This window comes from Gossypium hirsutum, chromosome D03 (genome assembly GCF_007990345.1).
Source record: "Gossypium hirsutum isolate 1008001.06 chromosome D03, Gossypium_hirsutum_v2.1, whole genome shotgun sequence".
NCBI lineage: Eukaryota > Viridiplantae > Streptophyta > Magnoliopsida > Malvales > Malvaceae > Gossypium > Gossypium hirsutum.
In genome coordinates, this window is record NC_053439.1 from 37,374,687 (window position 1) to 37,392,549 (window position 17,863).

Consider the following 17,863-nt stretch of genomic DNA (forward strand, 5'->3'; position numbering starts at 1 on the left):
TTGACTTGGTCTTCCTAACATTGCGACGACATCCGTGCTGGCAAACTATCTGCACTTTGCCCTGACAAAACTGCACTCATTTATTTCCTCATTCCAAAACCTGTTCCTACCACACCAACATAGAAAAACTTCATCACAAGCGATTAAAAGCACCTAATTCCACCACAGTCCAAGTCCTAATGCCATATTAAAAATGCTAACCAAAATATCCTAAAAATGTAACAAAATTTACTTAAGTACAAGCAATTAGCTAGGTCTAAAGACATGAAATATAACTCTTTTCAAGAGTTATCACACCCTTAAACCTGAGTTACTACTTCTAATTGCATCTAAATGCATGAATGCACCCATCTTACCTTGGCAAAATATACTTTCTCGTACTGCCTAGCTATTCAAAAAACAATTTATACCTCCGTTCTCAACAATCTTCTCTTTTCCTAAAATTGATTCAATTATCAAAGGTTTGTTCAACAAAAGTCGTGCAAAAATTTCACCCTAAAAAAATATTTCCTAAGTACCCATGCATTCTCTCTTTCGTCCTATAGGAAATATCTTTTTTATTTACTTAGTTCATTTGTTACCTAAACAAAAGTCATTGGCTTTAAGTCTATAGCAAAATATGTTATTTTTCATATATTTATTCTTCTCTATTTTTTTTAAAATAGTAAAGTAAATTATTATTAAGGGATTTAACATGTCACAAAATTAACTGACTTGACAATCACGATGGAACATCAAACGAATTGATGAGTACTCAATCATGTCACAATTTAAACTAAAAGTCACTCATGAAGCTAAGGCTTTTAACTAGAAAAGATGGATGGAGCATACAACTATCTCCTTAGCTACTCAATCCTTTGCTACAGTCGAATGCCCTTTAAAGGTATACCACACACTCTTACTTAGGTCCTCCATTCTAATCAATAGCATGATGGAGCAAACAAAGTGATGCTGACCCACTTAGCAACTCTAAGCATTGGCGTGCATATTTATTTAAACAAAATGACGTGGCAATTTACTAATGTTTGGTTTAAAAAATCCCTAAAGGCATTAAAAAGATGCTTATTATATTTCGAAAAACAAAAAAAAACATAGAGTATAGGACATCCCATTTTTAGAAATCAATTTCCAAGTAACTTAGCCTAAGTTAACTTCAACCAATCCATTGTTGCCTGTTCTAGGTATATCGAAAAAATTTTAAGCTCATCACCAAACATCATAAAGAAAAACTGTACTTTTTTATAGACAATGTAGTATTTCAATAGTTATTATGCCATGGAAAAATATCCTATATACCAAAATGAACATACAAAATGCAACCTAGATGCACAATACACCCCCAAACCTAAGGGATACATTGTCCTCAATGCATGTAAAATCATGAACAGTATATAACAAGTATGAATACGCACACAAACAAGAAAAAAAATGCAATGCATAAGAGAAAATCAAAACTTAACCTCATTGGACTGAAACATTGGCACTTTATACAATTCTTTCTCGTAGGCTTACGAGCACTGACTTTGTATCGATCTTTCTTTTACTTAGGTCGACTTCGTCACCTTCTTTGTTGGTCTCCATTAGTTCATCGATCAGTTGATCGATTACTTGATCTTGTGCAGTCATGGACATGGGTGAAGAAGTCGGTTCAGGACTTTTACCTTTTTCAATGTTAGTACCTGGTGTAGTGGTAGGGACACTTGTTTCTTCCTTTCCTTCTTCTACTTCCTTCTCTTGGTCGGTAGAGGCTGACTTCTCTAATTCCTCCTCAACAACTTTTCCTTTATTTGTAGTGACTCTTTCAATCACGAGGTCAGTTCTAGTAACGGGTGGAACTGGCTCTTTTCTACACTTTATAGACAAGAGCAAAGTAGTTGGGAAAGTAGGAAATTCTGGCATGGGTCTTGAATTCTTTTTCTGAAGTGATTTTTTTTAATGCCAAATCCCTATCCTTCACATACGACCAGTATCTAGCCTAGCATTCATTGCTTTGTTCCAACTTTTCAATCTTCTGGTATTGTTGCACCTCAAATAGAGACAACCTCTATTCTAACTATTTTAGGGAAGTCAAGATTTTCTGGTCATGAGAGGTGAGAGATGTTGCTATGGGAATACCTGTGGTAGGGGAAGCTTGAATGTGCTGGGAAGCTACGGTAAATTCGGTTTCTCGTAGCTTGGTAAAAATTATTCGCGTTATCCCACCTTTATTGAGGGTAACGTCCTCAGCATCATCTAAATGTACATTTGTTGTCTTACATAGGGTAGAAATAAGGTAAGGAAAATTCAAAATCCCGGCACTCTTATTAGTACACCAATGGACCTCTTGAAAGATAATATTCCCTATATTTATCTGTCTTCCTTGTAGAATAGAATGCAACAACAACTTTCTTTCTTTCGAAACAGTCATGTTATGCGTAGATGGCATAAGACGACTCCTTAAAAAATGGTACAACACCTTCCCAATTGGTTTTAATGCAACTCTTTCAACCGTGTAACACTCCTGGCTTAAAATAATCCACTGTGTTCCTTCAATGCATAAATCCTCTAATACTCTTGCCAACCCTTCATGTGTAATATTCTCAGCAAATTTAAAATGCTCATCTCTAATCTCCTCGATGCCAAACTGCGCATTAGTATAGTCTTCGTCGAATGGCACAGATTTACCCAACACATAAATGAAGGGAGAATCTAGGGAATTTACATGAGCGTAAAACTCTCTAACCACTTTACCCAACATATCCCCTAGGTGTAGACCAAATCTACTTCAGTTGTGCTTTTTCATAATCGATGATATCGATTCATCGTACCCCATGTTTGGTTCATCCTTCGGCAAAAATCCCTGTTCAAAACAAAATGACCGCTTTAGAATATTAGTGGAATTCCTTGTGGCTGCATGAGCATTGAAGAAAATCTTTGGTTGCGGGGTGCCAGCACGCAAAGATTCTGCTGCTTTAGAAGTGCTCTCACTAGCCATGAAGAAAAGGTTAGGGAAACAGAAAAGGGAAAATAATGGAGTAAAAAAATTAATAGGAGAGAGGTTGAAGACGAGAGAACTATAAAAATGTGAACTTTGTGACAAGTGGGAAACATGAACCAATTGAAGAAATAAAAAAAAAGGGATAATGATGGCAGTTTTTAGGGAATAGGAAACATGAGGGAGAAGGTTTATGACATAGAGGAAAAGTTAAAAACTAACAAGACTTTTGGGGGGGAAAATGAAATAATAAAGCCCCACATTGTGGGCCTCATACTTTGGGTTTCCCAATATTCACTAAATACATTGCCTAAAAATCTTTCCTTTGGAATTTTCTAACCAGCCAACTCTTTTAATAACACCTCATAATTCAGTTTGTCACGGCATAACGCTTCTTTGTAATGCTGCGACAATTGTTGTTCTGTATACACTGATAAATCTTGCTTTTTTTATTCTACTCATGTTCATAATAATAAAAACAGAAATGAAATTTTATTAAAAATAAAGAGAATTAAAATAAAAATAATAACGGGAAATAAAACGGAAAAACTACTTATTAACGAAAACAAAAATTCAAACATCATGAAGGCTAACGCTTTGCTTGTCACACTCTATAGGAGCACCCTAGTAATGCTTCAAGCATTGTCCATTAACGTTGAATGTAGCCCCTGTTATTAGGTCTTTAACAACAACACCACCATGTGGATACACTTAAATTACTTTAAAAGGTCCTGACCATTGAGATTTTAACTTGCCAGGAAATAATTTGAGCCTTAATTGAACAATAATACTTACTATCCAGGTTTAAATGGCCTTGGTAAAATTCTAGCATCATGCCATTGGTTGGTCTATTACTTATACAAATAAGCATCCCCATATGCTTGTGTTCAAAACTCTTCCATCCCATTCAATTCTAGCAATCTCTTGCCATCAGCAACAACCCAATCCGTGTTCAGCTTCTTAATCGCCCAAAATGCTTTATGCTCAAGATCAATAGGTAAATGACATGGCTTACCCTAAACAAGTTTCAAAGGTGACATCCCTAGTGGTATTTTAAATGCAGTTTGGTATGCCCATAAAGCTTCATCCAATCTAGTAGACCAGTCCTTTCAAGATGGATTTACCACTTTTTCTAGAATTTGTTTAATTTCTCTATTAGAAATTTCAGCTTGGCCATTTGTCTAAGGGTGATATGCCGTGGCAATTCTATGTTTCACCCTATACCTGCGCAAGGCATTGGCCATCAATTTGCAATCAAAATGGGATCCCTCGTCACTGATAATGGCTCTTGGTATACCAAATTGTGTGAAAATGTTCTTATGCAAAAATTTCAATACCGACTTAGCATCATTAGAGGCTAGGACTACTGCTTCTACCCACTTAGAAACATATTCTACTACTAAAAGTATGTATAGCTTGCCCACGGATTGTGGAAATGGACCCATAAAGTCTATTCCCTATACATCAAATAGTTCAATCTCCAATATACTTTGCAACGACATTTCCTGTCTCCTAGACACATTTCCTGTTCTCTGACAACGGTCATATGAATTATAAAATTCATGAACATCTTTAAATAAACTTGGCCAATAGAATCCTGACTGGAGTACCTTGGCAGCTATTTTCATCCCTCTAGAATGTCCTCCAAAAACTTGTCGTGTGTAAAATGATATGCAATTTGTGCAAGTATACACGTCAGTTCAAATAATAAAGTAATGAGTGAATATTGTTCCCACGAGGATCAGATTGAGGCACAAAAGTGGTCAAGTTATTATAATAAAATATGATTAATGCTATGCCAAAGTCAATGATAAATGTGTAGTGGCAATTAGTGGAATAATGATGTAAGCGATACGTAGAATTAATGAATAATTGGAAATGCTATGGCAAAAGGTGAAAGTAGAAATGTAATGGAAATAACGAGATTGGTTATCCTAATAGAATGTAAATAAAGAAATAAATAACTAAATATGCTATGGCAAAGATGCTACAACAAAGAATAAAAATAGAGTGATGTTGATTCGGAAGGTCGGGATTACCCAGAATCGACCCTCACTGTCAATAATGCCTTGGCAAAATTGTATCTACTATATTGCACAGAAGAGATCTAAAATGGCCTACCTCTCGCGAGGACAAAACCTCAAGTTACCTTGCCCATGTCTAGAGGCTTTTTAAATATCTTGCATGGGTTCCTTCTGTATGATCGTGACTCTATGTCTAGAGTCAGCTACAAGTGTCGATCGAATACTTGCTCATTCCATTTAATTTTAATCTAACCAACCCAATCATTTAGAAATTAGAATCAATTTATAGCATGTGAACAACCTTCTATGTCTAGAGATCGTTGCATTTTATTTAAGAAATAAGAACAATCAAATGAAATAGTAAAGTAAATTAGATATATACGGCATCCATAAAACAATTAAGGTTTCGTTGAAAGTAATCCCAACCCTAAGAGATTTAGCTCATGGGCTGGAAAATAAAATTCCAAACCAAAGTATTATCCGACATTGTGTTCAACTACTTCAATTCAATATTCGAAAGAACACTAATGGAAATAACGAAAGAACTTTGGGAAACAGCTTTCACTTTCCCAGTCCATGCTTCGACAGCACAGCGTCGTATGATGGCTAAGAAGAATTGCCTTAGACTTCCTATCCTTTGCGCAACCAAACCCTGATTCACGCCTAAAGATCTCTCTTTCCTTTTCTACTTCATTTGTGAAGTCCCCTTCATCGATTTTTATAGATAGATGAGGCTAGAGTCGGCTAACAGCTCGTGATTATCTTCTCCTCTTTTAGGGGGTTTATTTCGTACAAGTTTGAATTTGAATTTGAGCTGGGATTGCTGTGCGAAAAATGTTTACTTGGTCTTCTCGGCATTGCCGCAGCATCCGTGCTAACAAACTATCTACATTTTTCCCTAACAAAACTTCACTCATTTATTTCCTCATTCCAAAACTTGTTCCTACCACACCAACACAAAAAAAACTCCACCACAAGCCATTAAAAGCACCGAATTCAACCACAGTCCAAGTCCTAATGCCATATTAAAAATGCTAACTAAAATGTCCAAAAATACAACAAAATGAACTTAAGTACAAGTAATTAGCTAGGTCTAAAGGAATGAAATATAATTTTTTTCAAGAGTTATCACCAACCACCTATATTTACCCAAGAAGTTCAAAAACAACCTAAAGCTGAACCATCCAATGGTTTGGAAAACCTGTTGAAGGCATACATAGCAAAAAATTATTCCTTAATCCAAAGCCAAGCTGCCAAATTGAAAAACCTTAAAAACCAAATGGGCCAGATTCCAACTGAACTCAAGATTCGACCATAGGGCACATTACCTAGTGATACAAAGAATTCAAGAAATCCAGGGAAAGAGCATGGTAAAGCATTGACATTGAGGAGTGGAAAAAAGTTAGAGCCCTATACCGTCAAAGTTGAAGAAGAGACAGTTGATGCTTGAGATAAAGAAGAAGTTCAACCAAGTATTGAAACTCCAATATCAGCAGAACCAGAATCTGTAAAATCTGATACGGTAACTTCAAAACCAGTCAATTCTAACAAACTAACAACTTTGTTACATGCAGAAGTGCCACAGAAAAAGAATCAGCTAGTTCTAGTAAAGAATCCTCCACCACCCTACCCTTAAAGACTTCAGAAGCAGAAATAAGAAGTCCAGTTTGAGAAATTCCTAGATGTATCCAAGCAACTTCATATCAACATTTCGTTGGTAGAAACACTTGAGTAGATGCCAAACTACGTCAAATTCATGAAGGAAATCTTGTCTAAGAAAGAAAGGCTTGAAAAATTTGGGATGGTAGCTCTAACGGAGGATTGCAGTTCATATTTACAAGATAAACTACCCCCAAAGATGAAGGACCTTAGATGTTTTACCATACCTTGCAACATTGGAGCAACTTATTATGGCAAGACATTATGTGTTTGGGTGCAAGCATCAACTTGATGCCTATGTCTATATTTAAAAAGTTAGGGATAGGTGAATTTAGACCTACTACGATTACACTTCAGTCAGCAAATTGATCTTTAGCACATCTAGAAGGAAAAATTGAGGATGTATTGGTATGTGTAGACAAATTTATTTTTCCTACTAACTTTGTTATCTTAGACTTTGAAGTAGATAAAGAGGTGTCAATCATCCTAGGAAGACCTTTCCTAGCAACTAGAAGGACTCTTATTGATGTGGAGAAGGGTGAGCTTACCATGCGTGTTCAGGACGATCAGATAACTTTTAATGTTTTTAAGTACATGCGATTTCCTGACATATTTAATGATTATTTTTCAGTATCTGAGTTAGAAGATTTAGGTGTAGAATGGGAACTCAACTCTGTTGAGGACCCATTGGAACAAGTTTTTGATGTTAGACCCACCAAGTGATGAAGAGGGAGAGGAATACTTAGCTTTGCTAGAAGCTAACCAAAAGGGATTTAATCCATAATCCCGTTTTTAATCTTTGAAATTAGAAAGTAAAAATTATGTTCAACCAAAAGTATCAATTGAGGAGCCGTATAAATTGGAACTAAAGGTACTTCTCTCACACTTAAAATATGGTTATTTAGGTAAAGTTTCGACTTTGCCTATGATTATTTCAGCACAGCTAACTAAAGAACATAAAGAGAAACTTATTATAGTGCTAAAACAATTTAAGAAGGCTATCAGATGGACCATAGCCGTTATCTATGGTATTAGTCTATCCGTGTGCATGCATAAAATTATCCTAAAAGATGGCGAGAAAGGGACGATTAATAGACAACAAAGATTGAACCCCATTATGAAGGACGTGTTAAAGAAAGAAATCATAAAATGGTTAGATGCAAGTATAATTTATCCTATCTCAGATAGTTCATGGGTAAGTCCAGTCTAGTGCTTGCCAAAGAAATGAGGTATTACGGTCATAGAGAATGAAAACAACAAGTTAATACCGACCAAAACAGTTACATGATGGAGAATTTGCATAGATTACCAAAAATTGCATAAGGTGACTAGGAAAGATCACTCTCCTTTACTGTTCTTGGATCAAATGTTGGACAGACTCGTGGGGTGAGACTATTATTGTTTTCTAGATGGATACTCAGGGTACAATCAGATCATAGTAGCACTGGAGGATCAACGCAAAACAATATTCAGATACTCGTATGGTACATTTGTATTTAGACGCATGCCATTTGATTTATGTAATGCACCTACTACATTTCAAATATGTATGATGGCTATTTTCACTGACATGGTTGAAAAGTATTTAGAAGTTTTTATGGACGATTTTTTAGTATTTTGAGACACTTACGATGATTGCTTCGCCAATTTGGCTAAGGTACTAAGACGAGGTGAAGAAGCAAACCTAGTACTCAACTGGAAAAAAGTATCATTTCATGGTACAGGAAGGTATTATTTTGGGGCATCGAATATCGAGACAAGGGATCGAAGTAAATAAAGCCAAGGGAGATGTCATTGAGAAACTTTCACCTCCAACATCTGTAAAAGGTGTTAGGAGCTTTTTGGGACATGCCAAATTCTATCGAAGATTTATCAAAGACTTCTCCAAAATTGCTAAAGCCTTATGCAAATTATTGGAGAAAAACACAACATTCAGCTTTGATGAAGAATGTTTGAAAGCTTTTAATTATCTGAAGAATTGGCTAGTTTTGGCACCAGTTATCGTCACACTGGATTGGGATTTGCCATTTGAGTTAATGTGTGATGCAAGTGACTTCACGGTAGGAGCTATGATGGGCCAGTGAAGGAACAAGGTTTTTCATCCCATCTACTATGCAAGTCAGACTCTGACGGAAGCTCAACTAAATTATACGATAACAGAGAAAGAGTTACTTGCTATTGTTTTCATTTTTGACAAGTTTTGATCTTATCTTATAGGTACCAAAGTGACTGTCTATATGGATCATTCAACAATTAAATACTTACTTGCCAAGAAAGATGCTAAGCCGAGATTGATCCAATGGGTACTTCTACTTCAAGAGTTTGATCTAGAAATTCAAGATCCAAAAAGGATAGAAAACCAGGTAGCAGATCACTAATCTAGATTGGAACTACAAGAAGAAACTTCTCTCCTTACACCCATCCAGGAGACATTCCTAGACGAGCACATACTCAAGGTAAATCATGTCCATAATACCCATTGGTTTGCTGATTTTGCTAACTATTTAGCTAGTGGTTTGATACCGATTGATAAGACGTATCAATAAAAGAAAAAGTTTCTACATGATGTGAAGTACTATTTATAGGAAGAGTCATACTTGTTCAAAAAATGCACAGATCAAATGATCAGGAGATGCGTGACAGAAGATGAGGTATATAAGTTTTTATATCATTGTCACACAGCTCTAAGTGGCGAACACTTCGGAGGTTCACATACTATGGCCAAAGTATTGCAAGCTTGATTCTTTTGGCCAACATTATTCAAATATGTGTATGCCTACGTAAAAAGTTGTGATAGATGCCAGAGGGTTGGAAATGTCAGCAACAAAAATGAGATGCCCCAAACAAACATTATTGCGGTACAATTATTCGATGTTTAGGGTATTGACTTTCTAGGACCGTTCCCTTCTTTTGGCCACAAGTATATATTAGTAACAGTATACTACGTATCTAAGTGGGTTGAGGATCTTCTTGATGTACCTTTGTTGCGATAAAAACAATTTCCCAAAATGTCTCTCTAAAAATTTCCATCCCCAAAATTTGCTTTATTGCTCCTAAATCCTTTATCTCGAACTTAGAGTTAAACATAGTTTTAAGGTGATCTATATCAGATGGATTCTTTGTCGCAATTAACATATCATCAACATAAAGCAACAAATATATAAAAGAATCATCATTAAGACATTGTAGATAAACACAATTGTCATACTTATTTCGAGAAAAATCAATACTCAACATGAAGGAGTCAAACTTTTTATACCACTACCGAGGAGGCTGCTTCAAACTGAAGAAAGACTTTTGTAAGAGACAAACATGATTTTTTTTACCTTCAACTTTAAAGCCTTCTGGTTGTTGTATATAGATGTCCTCCTTAAGGACACCATGAAGGAAAGTAGTCTTTACATCTAACTGCTCTAACTTAATATTAATTGATGCAACAGGGGCTAGAAGCACCTGAATAGACTTATGTTTCACAACGGGAAAGAAAAAATCATGAAAATCAACTCCCTCCACTTGATTGTAGCCCTTTTGAAACCAGTCTTGCCATGTACCTAGTGTTGTTAGGACCCGAACCTTTCTTATTTTTAAACACCCATTTGCAATCAACGATTCTTTTACTGATGGTTGGTTTAACTAGCCTCCAAGTCACATTTTTTTGAAGTGGTTCCATCTCTTCTTCCATTACGACAAGCCATTTGCTAAAATCAGAGGCTTGAATTGCCTCATAATAACATGAAGGATCAGTTGAATCAATGCTCTTGACAACATTTAAAACATAAGCCACTAGATTTCCTTCACAATATTTCTGTGGTGGTTGGATTTCTCATATTTTCCTATCACGAGCCAACTTATAATTAGTTAAATAAGATGGTGAAGGTACCTAAGGGTCGAATGGAGGCCTAAAAAGATCCGAAATAGCTTCAATCTTGCAGGAATAAGAATTTTGTCATGTTGGCGCGATGTCATGTTACTCTTTTTCGGGATGAGAATTCTATTCGTTGTGTCATTGTGACATTGGGCATTTTCTCATTGGGAATCGCCCCTTTTTGGGCTTTTGACTCCACCTTGCTTAAAACACTTTGATTTTTCGTGTTTTTAAAAGTACAAGTGCCATTTTCTGATCAAAACATGACAGATTCATCAAACATAACATCTCTGCTAATAATTGGGAGGATTACCTGACCATATCTGCTCTGAAACTTTAACGTTCAATGCTCGATGAGAAGATCGATTTACCAAATAACTTGCCAGGTTTACAGCTTCAGCAAAAAAAATCCTTCCTTGAGCCTACATTAGAAAGCATGCATTGAGCCTTTTCTAGCAAGGTTCTGTTCATTCTTTCTGCTATGGAATCCCAACAACAACTCGATGTTTTTCAATTCCTTCTTTTTCGCAAAAATCATTAAACTCTGATGAATAGAAATCAAGACCATTATTTGTTCTCAACCATTTCATTAATTTTTTCAGTTTGTTTTTCTAACAGTGTCTTCCATTGTTTGAAGATTCCGAAGACTTCGCTTTTCTATTTCAAAAAAAAAATCTAAACTTTTCTAGAGTGATCATAAATAAAAGCTAGGAAATATTTATCACCTCCTTTTGAGATGTTAGAAGATGGGCCACAAAAATCAGAATGAATATCATCTAGAGTCCCATTTGTTTTGTGTATTGCTGAATTGAAACTGACTTGGGTTTGTTTCTCGAAAATGCAATGCTCACAAAAACCTAACTTACCAACTCTAGTGCCTTTTAGAAGACCTCTATTGCACAAGGCTATCATACCTTTCTCACTCATATGACCCAGTCGCATGTGCCAAAGTTTGGTTGAATCGAAATCAGTAGAGAAAGAGTCACGTCGTGTCATCATGACGTCAAGTTGATTCGAGTCACGACGTGGTGGTGATTTCAACTTTTCTTCGATAATCGCAGCCGCCCTAGTAACCGTTGACCCTTGCAGAACGTGTAGAGTGCCCTTTTTTGCCCTCTCATCACAACAAGAACCCTACGAGAAACTCTTAAGCCATTACTACCCTTTTTTGTCCTCTCATTACAACAAGAACCCTATGAGAAACTTTTAAGCCATTTGACTCAATGACTATCCTTCAACTGTTAGAATCCATAATTTTGAGTGAGATAAGATTTTTCTTTAAATTAGGATCATACCCAACATCTGACAGTGTCTGAATAATTTCATTGTATACCCTAATTTGCATTGTTCTAATTTCATATATTTTACATGGAGAGTTATTCCCATTAGCACAACTCCATCTTCAACTGAAATTTACGTAGAGAACCAGTCCCTGTTGAGACACATGTGATAGAAGCACCCTAAATCTAAGATCCATTCGGAAGCAAGTTGAGAGCTTTCGCTCGTTGACACCAACAAGAAATCATCACCTTTATCCTTGACTACACTAGCATCAGCAACTTCAGATTTCTCCTTATTTTTCTCGTTATTTTTGGCATCCTTTTGATTTTCTTTTGATGTTTCCAACATTCTGCCTTTACATGACCCACCTTTTTACAATAGCCATAATATTTATCATGATTTCTAGATTTGGACCTTACTTTAGACCTGTTTCGATATGTCTTTCTAGTTTGTTGTCTGCCTCTTACAACTAGAACTGAGGCTTGCCCATCTGATTTTTTCTTTGGGCCTAACTTATTATCAATTTTATCCTTGCTTAGAAGGTTCCCCTTCACATCCTCGAATGAGAGATGATCTCTACCATAAACCAGAGTTTCCTTGAAAGATTTATAACAAGAGGGCAAAGAGCATCACAACAACATAGCTTGATCCTTGTCACTAATCTCTATTTTCAGATTCTTTAAGTCATTAAGAAGGGTAACGCACTCGCTAATATGAGTTATAATGGTCCCACCTTCGACCATTCTAAACGTGTATAGACATTGTTTTAATACTAACCTGCTGGCCATAGATTTCATCATATAAGGCTTCTAGTTTCTTCCATAACGTAGACATTGTTTTCTCCATCAGAACCTGCTGTAACACATTATTTGTGAGGTATAATTGAATAGTGGATAGAGTGGAACGATGGAAATGTGCAAGTGTAAACAATCGCAACAAGTAATAAAGTGACAAGTAAATGTTGAGTTATCGTACCCACAGGGACCATGCAAGAAAAATATTTATGAAATGTAAATCGAACACTTTGGTGATTAAAAATATTTTGATTTTGAGGAAGTGATTAAAAACTAAAATTTAACTAAGTAAAATAAAATAAAAATTTCAATGCACGATTTCAAAATATGGTTTTAATTAAGATGACATAATTGTGTTAGATCAATTACATTCATTAACTTAGAATTACTAAACTCATGTTCATGTTGTTACGAATATTTTCACGACAACTTGGTAATTTCCTAACTACTGCTCATAAAAGATTAAACAATTTAATCACAATAATCTTACAAGTTATGCAAGACTAATGTACCGTTTAATATCATAGCAAATTTAACCTTCAACTACCTTAGAAGATTAAACATGCACCAATTAAATACTGTGTCAATTAATTATAATTTCAATACATTTAATAATGAATCCATTTGCTACCTTACATTTTATAATGCAAGTATAACATAGGTATGATTTTATTTAATTGAACAACTTACCAATGCCTATAACAACATAAACATGATTTTAATGATTCAAGTGGATATAATGCAATCAATCTAACACAAATTAATTTAAGTCATTTTAATTAGAACAAGAACAACAACAAAACAATTATTCATATTCATGATCACAACATAAATAAGAAAATTAAAGAGAATGGAACTAGGAAGGAAATCCAGGATTTCTCCAAAGCTAGACTAGTGCGATCCTCTTCTTCTCTACTCATTATCTTAAATTGAGGCCTCCACAAATAATTGAATGATGCTATTCCAAGGTGAAAGAGGGCTCTTTTCAAGAGGAAAATCTGCAAGGGAAATGGATAAGAAAAAAAGGGAAAAATAAAGAAGAGAAAGTAAGTGAGAAAGAGAGAGATGTGTGGGAATGAAGGTGTGTTGAATGAAGTAGAGAAAAAGGTATTTATAGGTTGGAGTGGCTGCTTAAAATAGCAAATAATTAGCAGCCATACACTCCTCTTGGCTGCCACACATGGAGCAAAGTTTGAATGTTTCAAACTTCGCTAAATTTAGCTTGGGGCAAATCTTCAAAGGCACAAAAAGTGGAGGGGTTTGAATGGAGTTTAAGGAAAATTTGATGGATATTTTGCAAGCATACAAATCAACAAAATTCACCTGATTCCGTCAGCTTGTTGGACGGTTTTGGGCTGCCAATTTGCTTGTTGGATTAGTCTTCAATGCTTAGCACACTGGACCATTTTCTCCATGCTTTATATTAATTTTTATCCCAATTAAATCTCAATAAAAATTAAATATAAATTGCATAAAATAATCATCATTTGGACCGTCCTCAGCTAGAAAAATATTCAGTTCACTTGATGCAAAAATTTCTCCAACGATTGAAGCCTTTCGAGGTGTCTACCGAGCCAATTTTCATCTTTTGAGCAAAACTGTCAAAAATAAACCAAATTTGTGAATTTTTTTCTAAAACTAATTAAAATTAAATATGTTAATAATTTAAGTGAAAATTAATTATTTTATAATTAAAGTGTGAATTTCGAAAAAAATTACTACGAAACTGCATGAATTAGAGCTCAAAAGGTGCTGAAAAAGTTTATATATTTTTGTGTTTCCATAGAGCCTTCACATGAAGCTCTCCCCATTCTGACTGATCCATATCTACGGACATTTTCCTTGTAACGGCCTTTTTTAGACCGTTTTGAACCAGTATTGTCATCATCCGAACTTGCCACAAACTAAAATTTGCAATTTCGTCGAACTTCTCAATATCGAAACTTGACACTGCCATTTCTGATTGAGTTGATTGCAAAAATTGAACTAGCTCTGATACGAATTTGTAGGGGATAAACTCGATTAAACAACGAACAAAGTGATGAAAATAAGAATTGAAAAGATTGAACACGCAAATTTTACGTGGAAAAACTCTAGAGATGATAAAAACCACGACAAAAGGAGATTTCACTATAATAAAGGAGAGTACAAAAGATTGTGAGAATTAAAACAAAAAACCTGAAGCCTTACAAGAAACAAAACCCTTCGAAACAAAGAACAAAATTCTCTCAATCTAAATATTTTTTGTTGTGTAAAACCTAAAGTAACTAAAACCTATTTATAGGCTGAAATTCATAGCATATATGACTACAACAACTCTAGGTTAATCAAAGCTTGAGTGGAAAACTAAAAATAAAGTTTTACTGAGAGAAGAAAAGCCAAAATAATCTTTGGTCAAAATAAGAGGCATTTTTCCACAAATAATATGTTGTTATAGAGAACTAATTTAATAAATAATGTACTTCATAACTCTAGTTGCTGCTTTTATAAGTGAAAATATATCATAGAAGGTTAAAACAAAATATAAATATCGGTTCTACTATAATCTTAGTTGTTATAGCAAAATGTTATTATAGCGAGTGACTATTATTGAGAGAGCTGACTATATAACACAAGACTTTAACTATAAAGCTTTGTTATGGTATTTCTTCAATAAATGAAACTCCCCAAAAGCTTGAGAAAAATATTAAGAGCTTGGCTCCATTTCTAAATGAAAGCATAAGCACACAAAAAGCTTAAAATGCTACAGAGGTTGTTGGAAATTTTCAAATTTCACCAATTCAAAACAAAAGAAATAAAATATTAATTTCACTCCAAATGGAAATATTTCAACTTGCAAAGAATAAGTGAAATTTGTAAGTACAGACTGTTCAATCTCTGACTTTAATTGTTGTTTGTCTTCAATAGAACTGTTTAGGCCGACCATAATATTAGTTCAATGCCCCAAATAGTGAAATCTTAAATAAATTACAGAGGACTTGTTTGTATATGCATTTCGAGATAATGTTAGTGTCACTTACGGCCATAGCTAAAAGATAGATGTCGAAGACGTATACTTTGTTAGGATTTTGTACTTTTGGTGTAGTATTTTCACATTAAGTGTTGTATTTATTTGAACTGATAAATTAATAAAATTTTCACATGTTATTCATTATTCTATATGCATTTGTCCTCAGTTGTTTATTATATGTAAAGAAATTGTTAGAAATAAATATCAGCTAATTAATTACCAAAGGTTTATAAGTTGCATAATAAATATTGTTTTGTTATATAAAAGATAACTTATATTAATGAGTAATCTAAATTAAGTTTTTACTTTATGGAATCATTGTGAGGAACTGATTCATGTTAAGACTATTATGTTGTTTATAAGTACAAATAGGAGATAACTTATTTTGACTATCAAAACATAATTGACTCCTAAGATAGAGATTTAAATGCCATTGTTTGGACCGAAAATATATTGGATTAAACCAAGATGAATTATCCTAAATCTGTTTATGAATTAATTCACTCTTGACGTTCATTGTGCAATTACTTTAATCTTGTGTAAGTGAAGTCTTATGTACGCATGGCTTGCATAATTTGATATATTGAATACATATGCGTCTCAAAGTAGTAAAGAAAATATTGATCCGCTAGGTATTTAACTCATACATGATGTAACTTCACTTATAAATAGTGGAATAACTTATAACACCTGGATATCTCTATTGAGCCAAAATTTAAGGAAAGTTAGGGTTAAATTGAATTGATTGGCAAACTGTCAGGCTCCACCAAAACATTTTGAAGATTTTAGTGGTTGAATTGTGATTTGGTAGATCTCAATTCTAGTTTGGTTAGGATGAAACAGGTTGGATCCATAGTGGGAGACATAATGATTAGCAGTGATTGGCTATAAAGGACTAAGGAGGCCATGCCAACTTTGGCTATATATATGCTTGTGGGGAGGAAAGCTTTCTCCTAAATCTAGTTTATAATCTCCTTCTCATCTATAAAGTCATTTTTGGTTGGTCCGAAGAAGAAGAAGAGGAGGTTCAAGAAAGCTCTGCATGAGGTGGTAAATGTGATATTCGAAGTCTAGGAAACTAAGAATTTGATAAATTTGAAAGCTTAAGCCTCCTTATTCTCTTGGTTTAGAGAAAAAAGAAGTAAAAATTTTCAAAAAAATTTTATGGGTTCTGGGTTTTTAAGGTTTGAATACCTTTTGTTTAACCGATAAATGGTTGACATGATTAGATGTTAGGACGAATGAGCCTCTAGCGTTTGGACAAGCTAAGCTGTCAAGGATAAATGAAGCAATGTGAGTATTTGCACCTGGTTTTTAGGTGATTTTTGATGTTTTGTTGTTCTTTTAAACCACATTCATGGTTGTTTTGAGTTGTGTCTTAAACCATAGTTGTGCATGATAATGGAGGTTAAGTAAGCCGAGCATGCATATGTTTGTAATTATATTTCTTGAGTGTTATATAGTTGTGAATTGATGAATAGATGCATGATGAAACATGTGTGATAGACACTAGCTCGATGAATTGCATGAAATACATGAATATAGTGTATGTGGAGTTCGGAGGTATTTTACCTTGATGGGGGTAGATAAAGTTAGGAATATCGACAGAATGGAGGCATCGACAGATTGCTAAGGGAATACAGGAAAGTATAGTTGTGCTATAGAATGATATCATTTGGCTCGCTAGAATAAAATTGTGACAATAGTTATCGATTGGTCCTTCGAGGTGACATCGTGACGACGATTTATAGGTTCCATAGAGCAACACCGTGATAGCGATTTGTAGGCTTTATGCGATGACACCGTGACGATGATTCATAGGTTCTACGGGGCGACACCTCAAAAAAGGTTCAAGGTGTAAGACCTTAGCTTGGCTAATGCAACCAATAAAGTCCGCAAGGATGTTAAACATGGGGTTACAAGGTGTAAGACCATGCTTAGCTATGGTAACCAATAGAGTCAGACATGATGTTAAATATGGGGTTACAAGGTGTAAGACCACAACTCGACTATGGCAACCAATAGAGTCTGCTATGAGGTTAAACATGGGTTCAGACTGTGTAAGACCATGGCTCGGCTATGGTGTCAGGTAAAGTCCGTTAAAATTTTTTTGCTAGGAAGGTGACAAGACAGGGTAAGAGAGGTTAGAGTATGACGCACTCGAAGAGTAACGTGAACAGATGAGTACGGTGTGTTTGAGAACGCGGGAAAGCTGGATAGCCCAAGGATTCACCAAATTATGAAGATAAGAAAGGC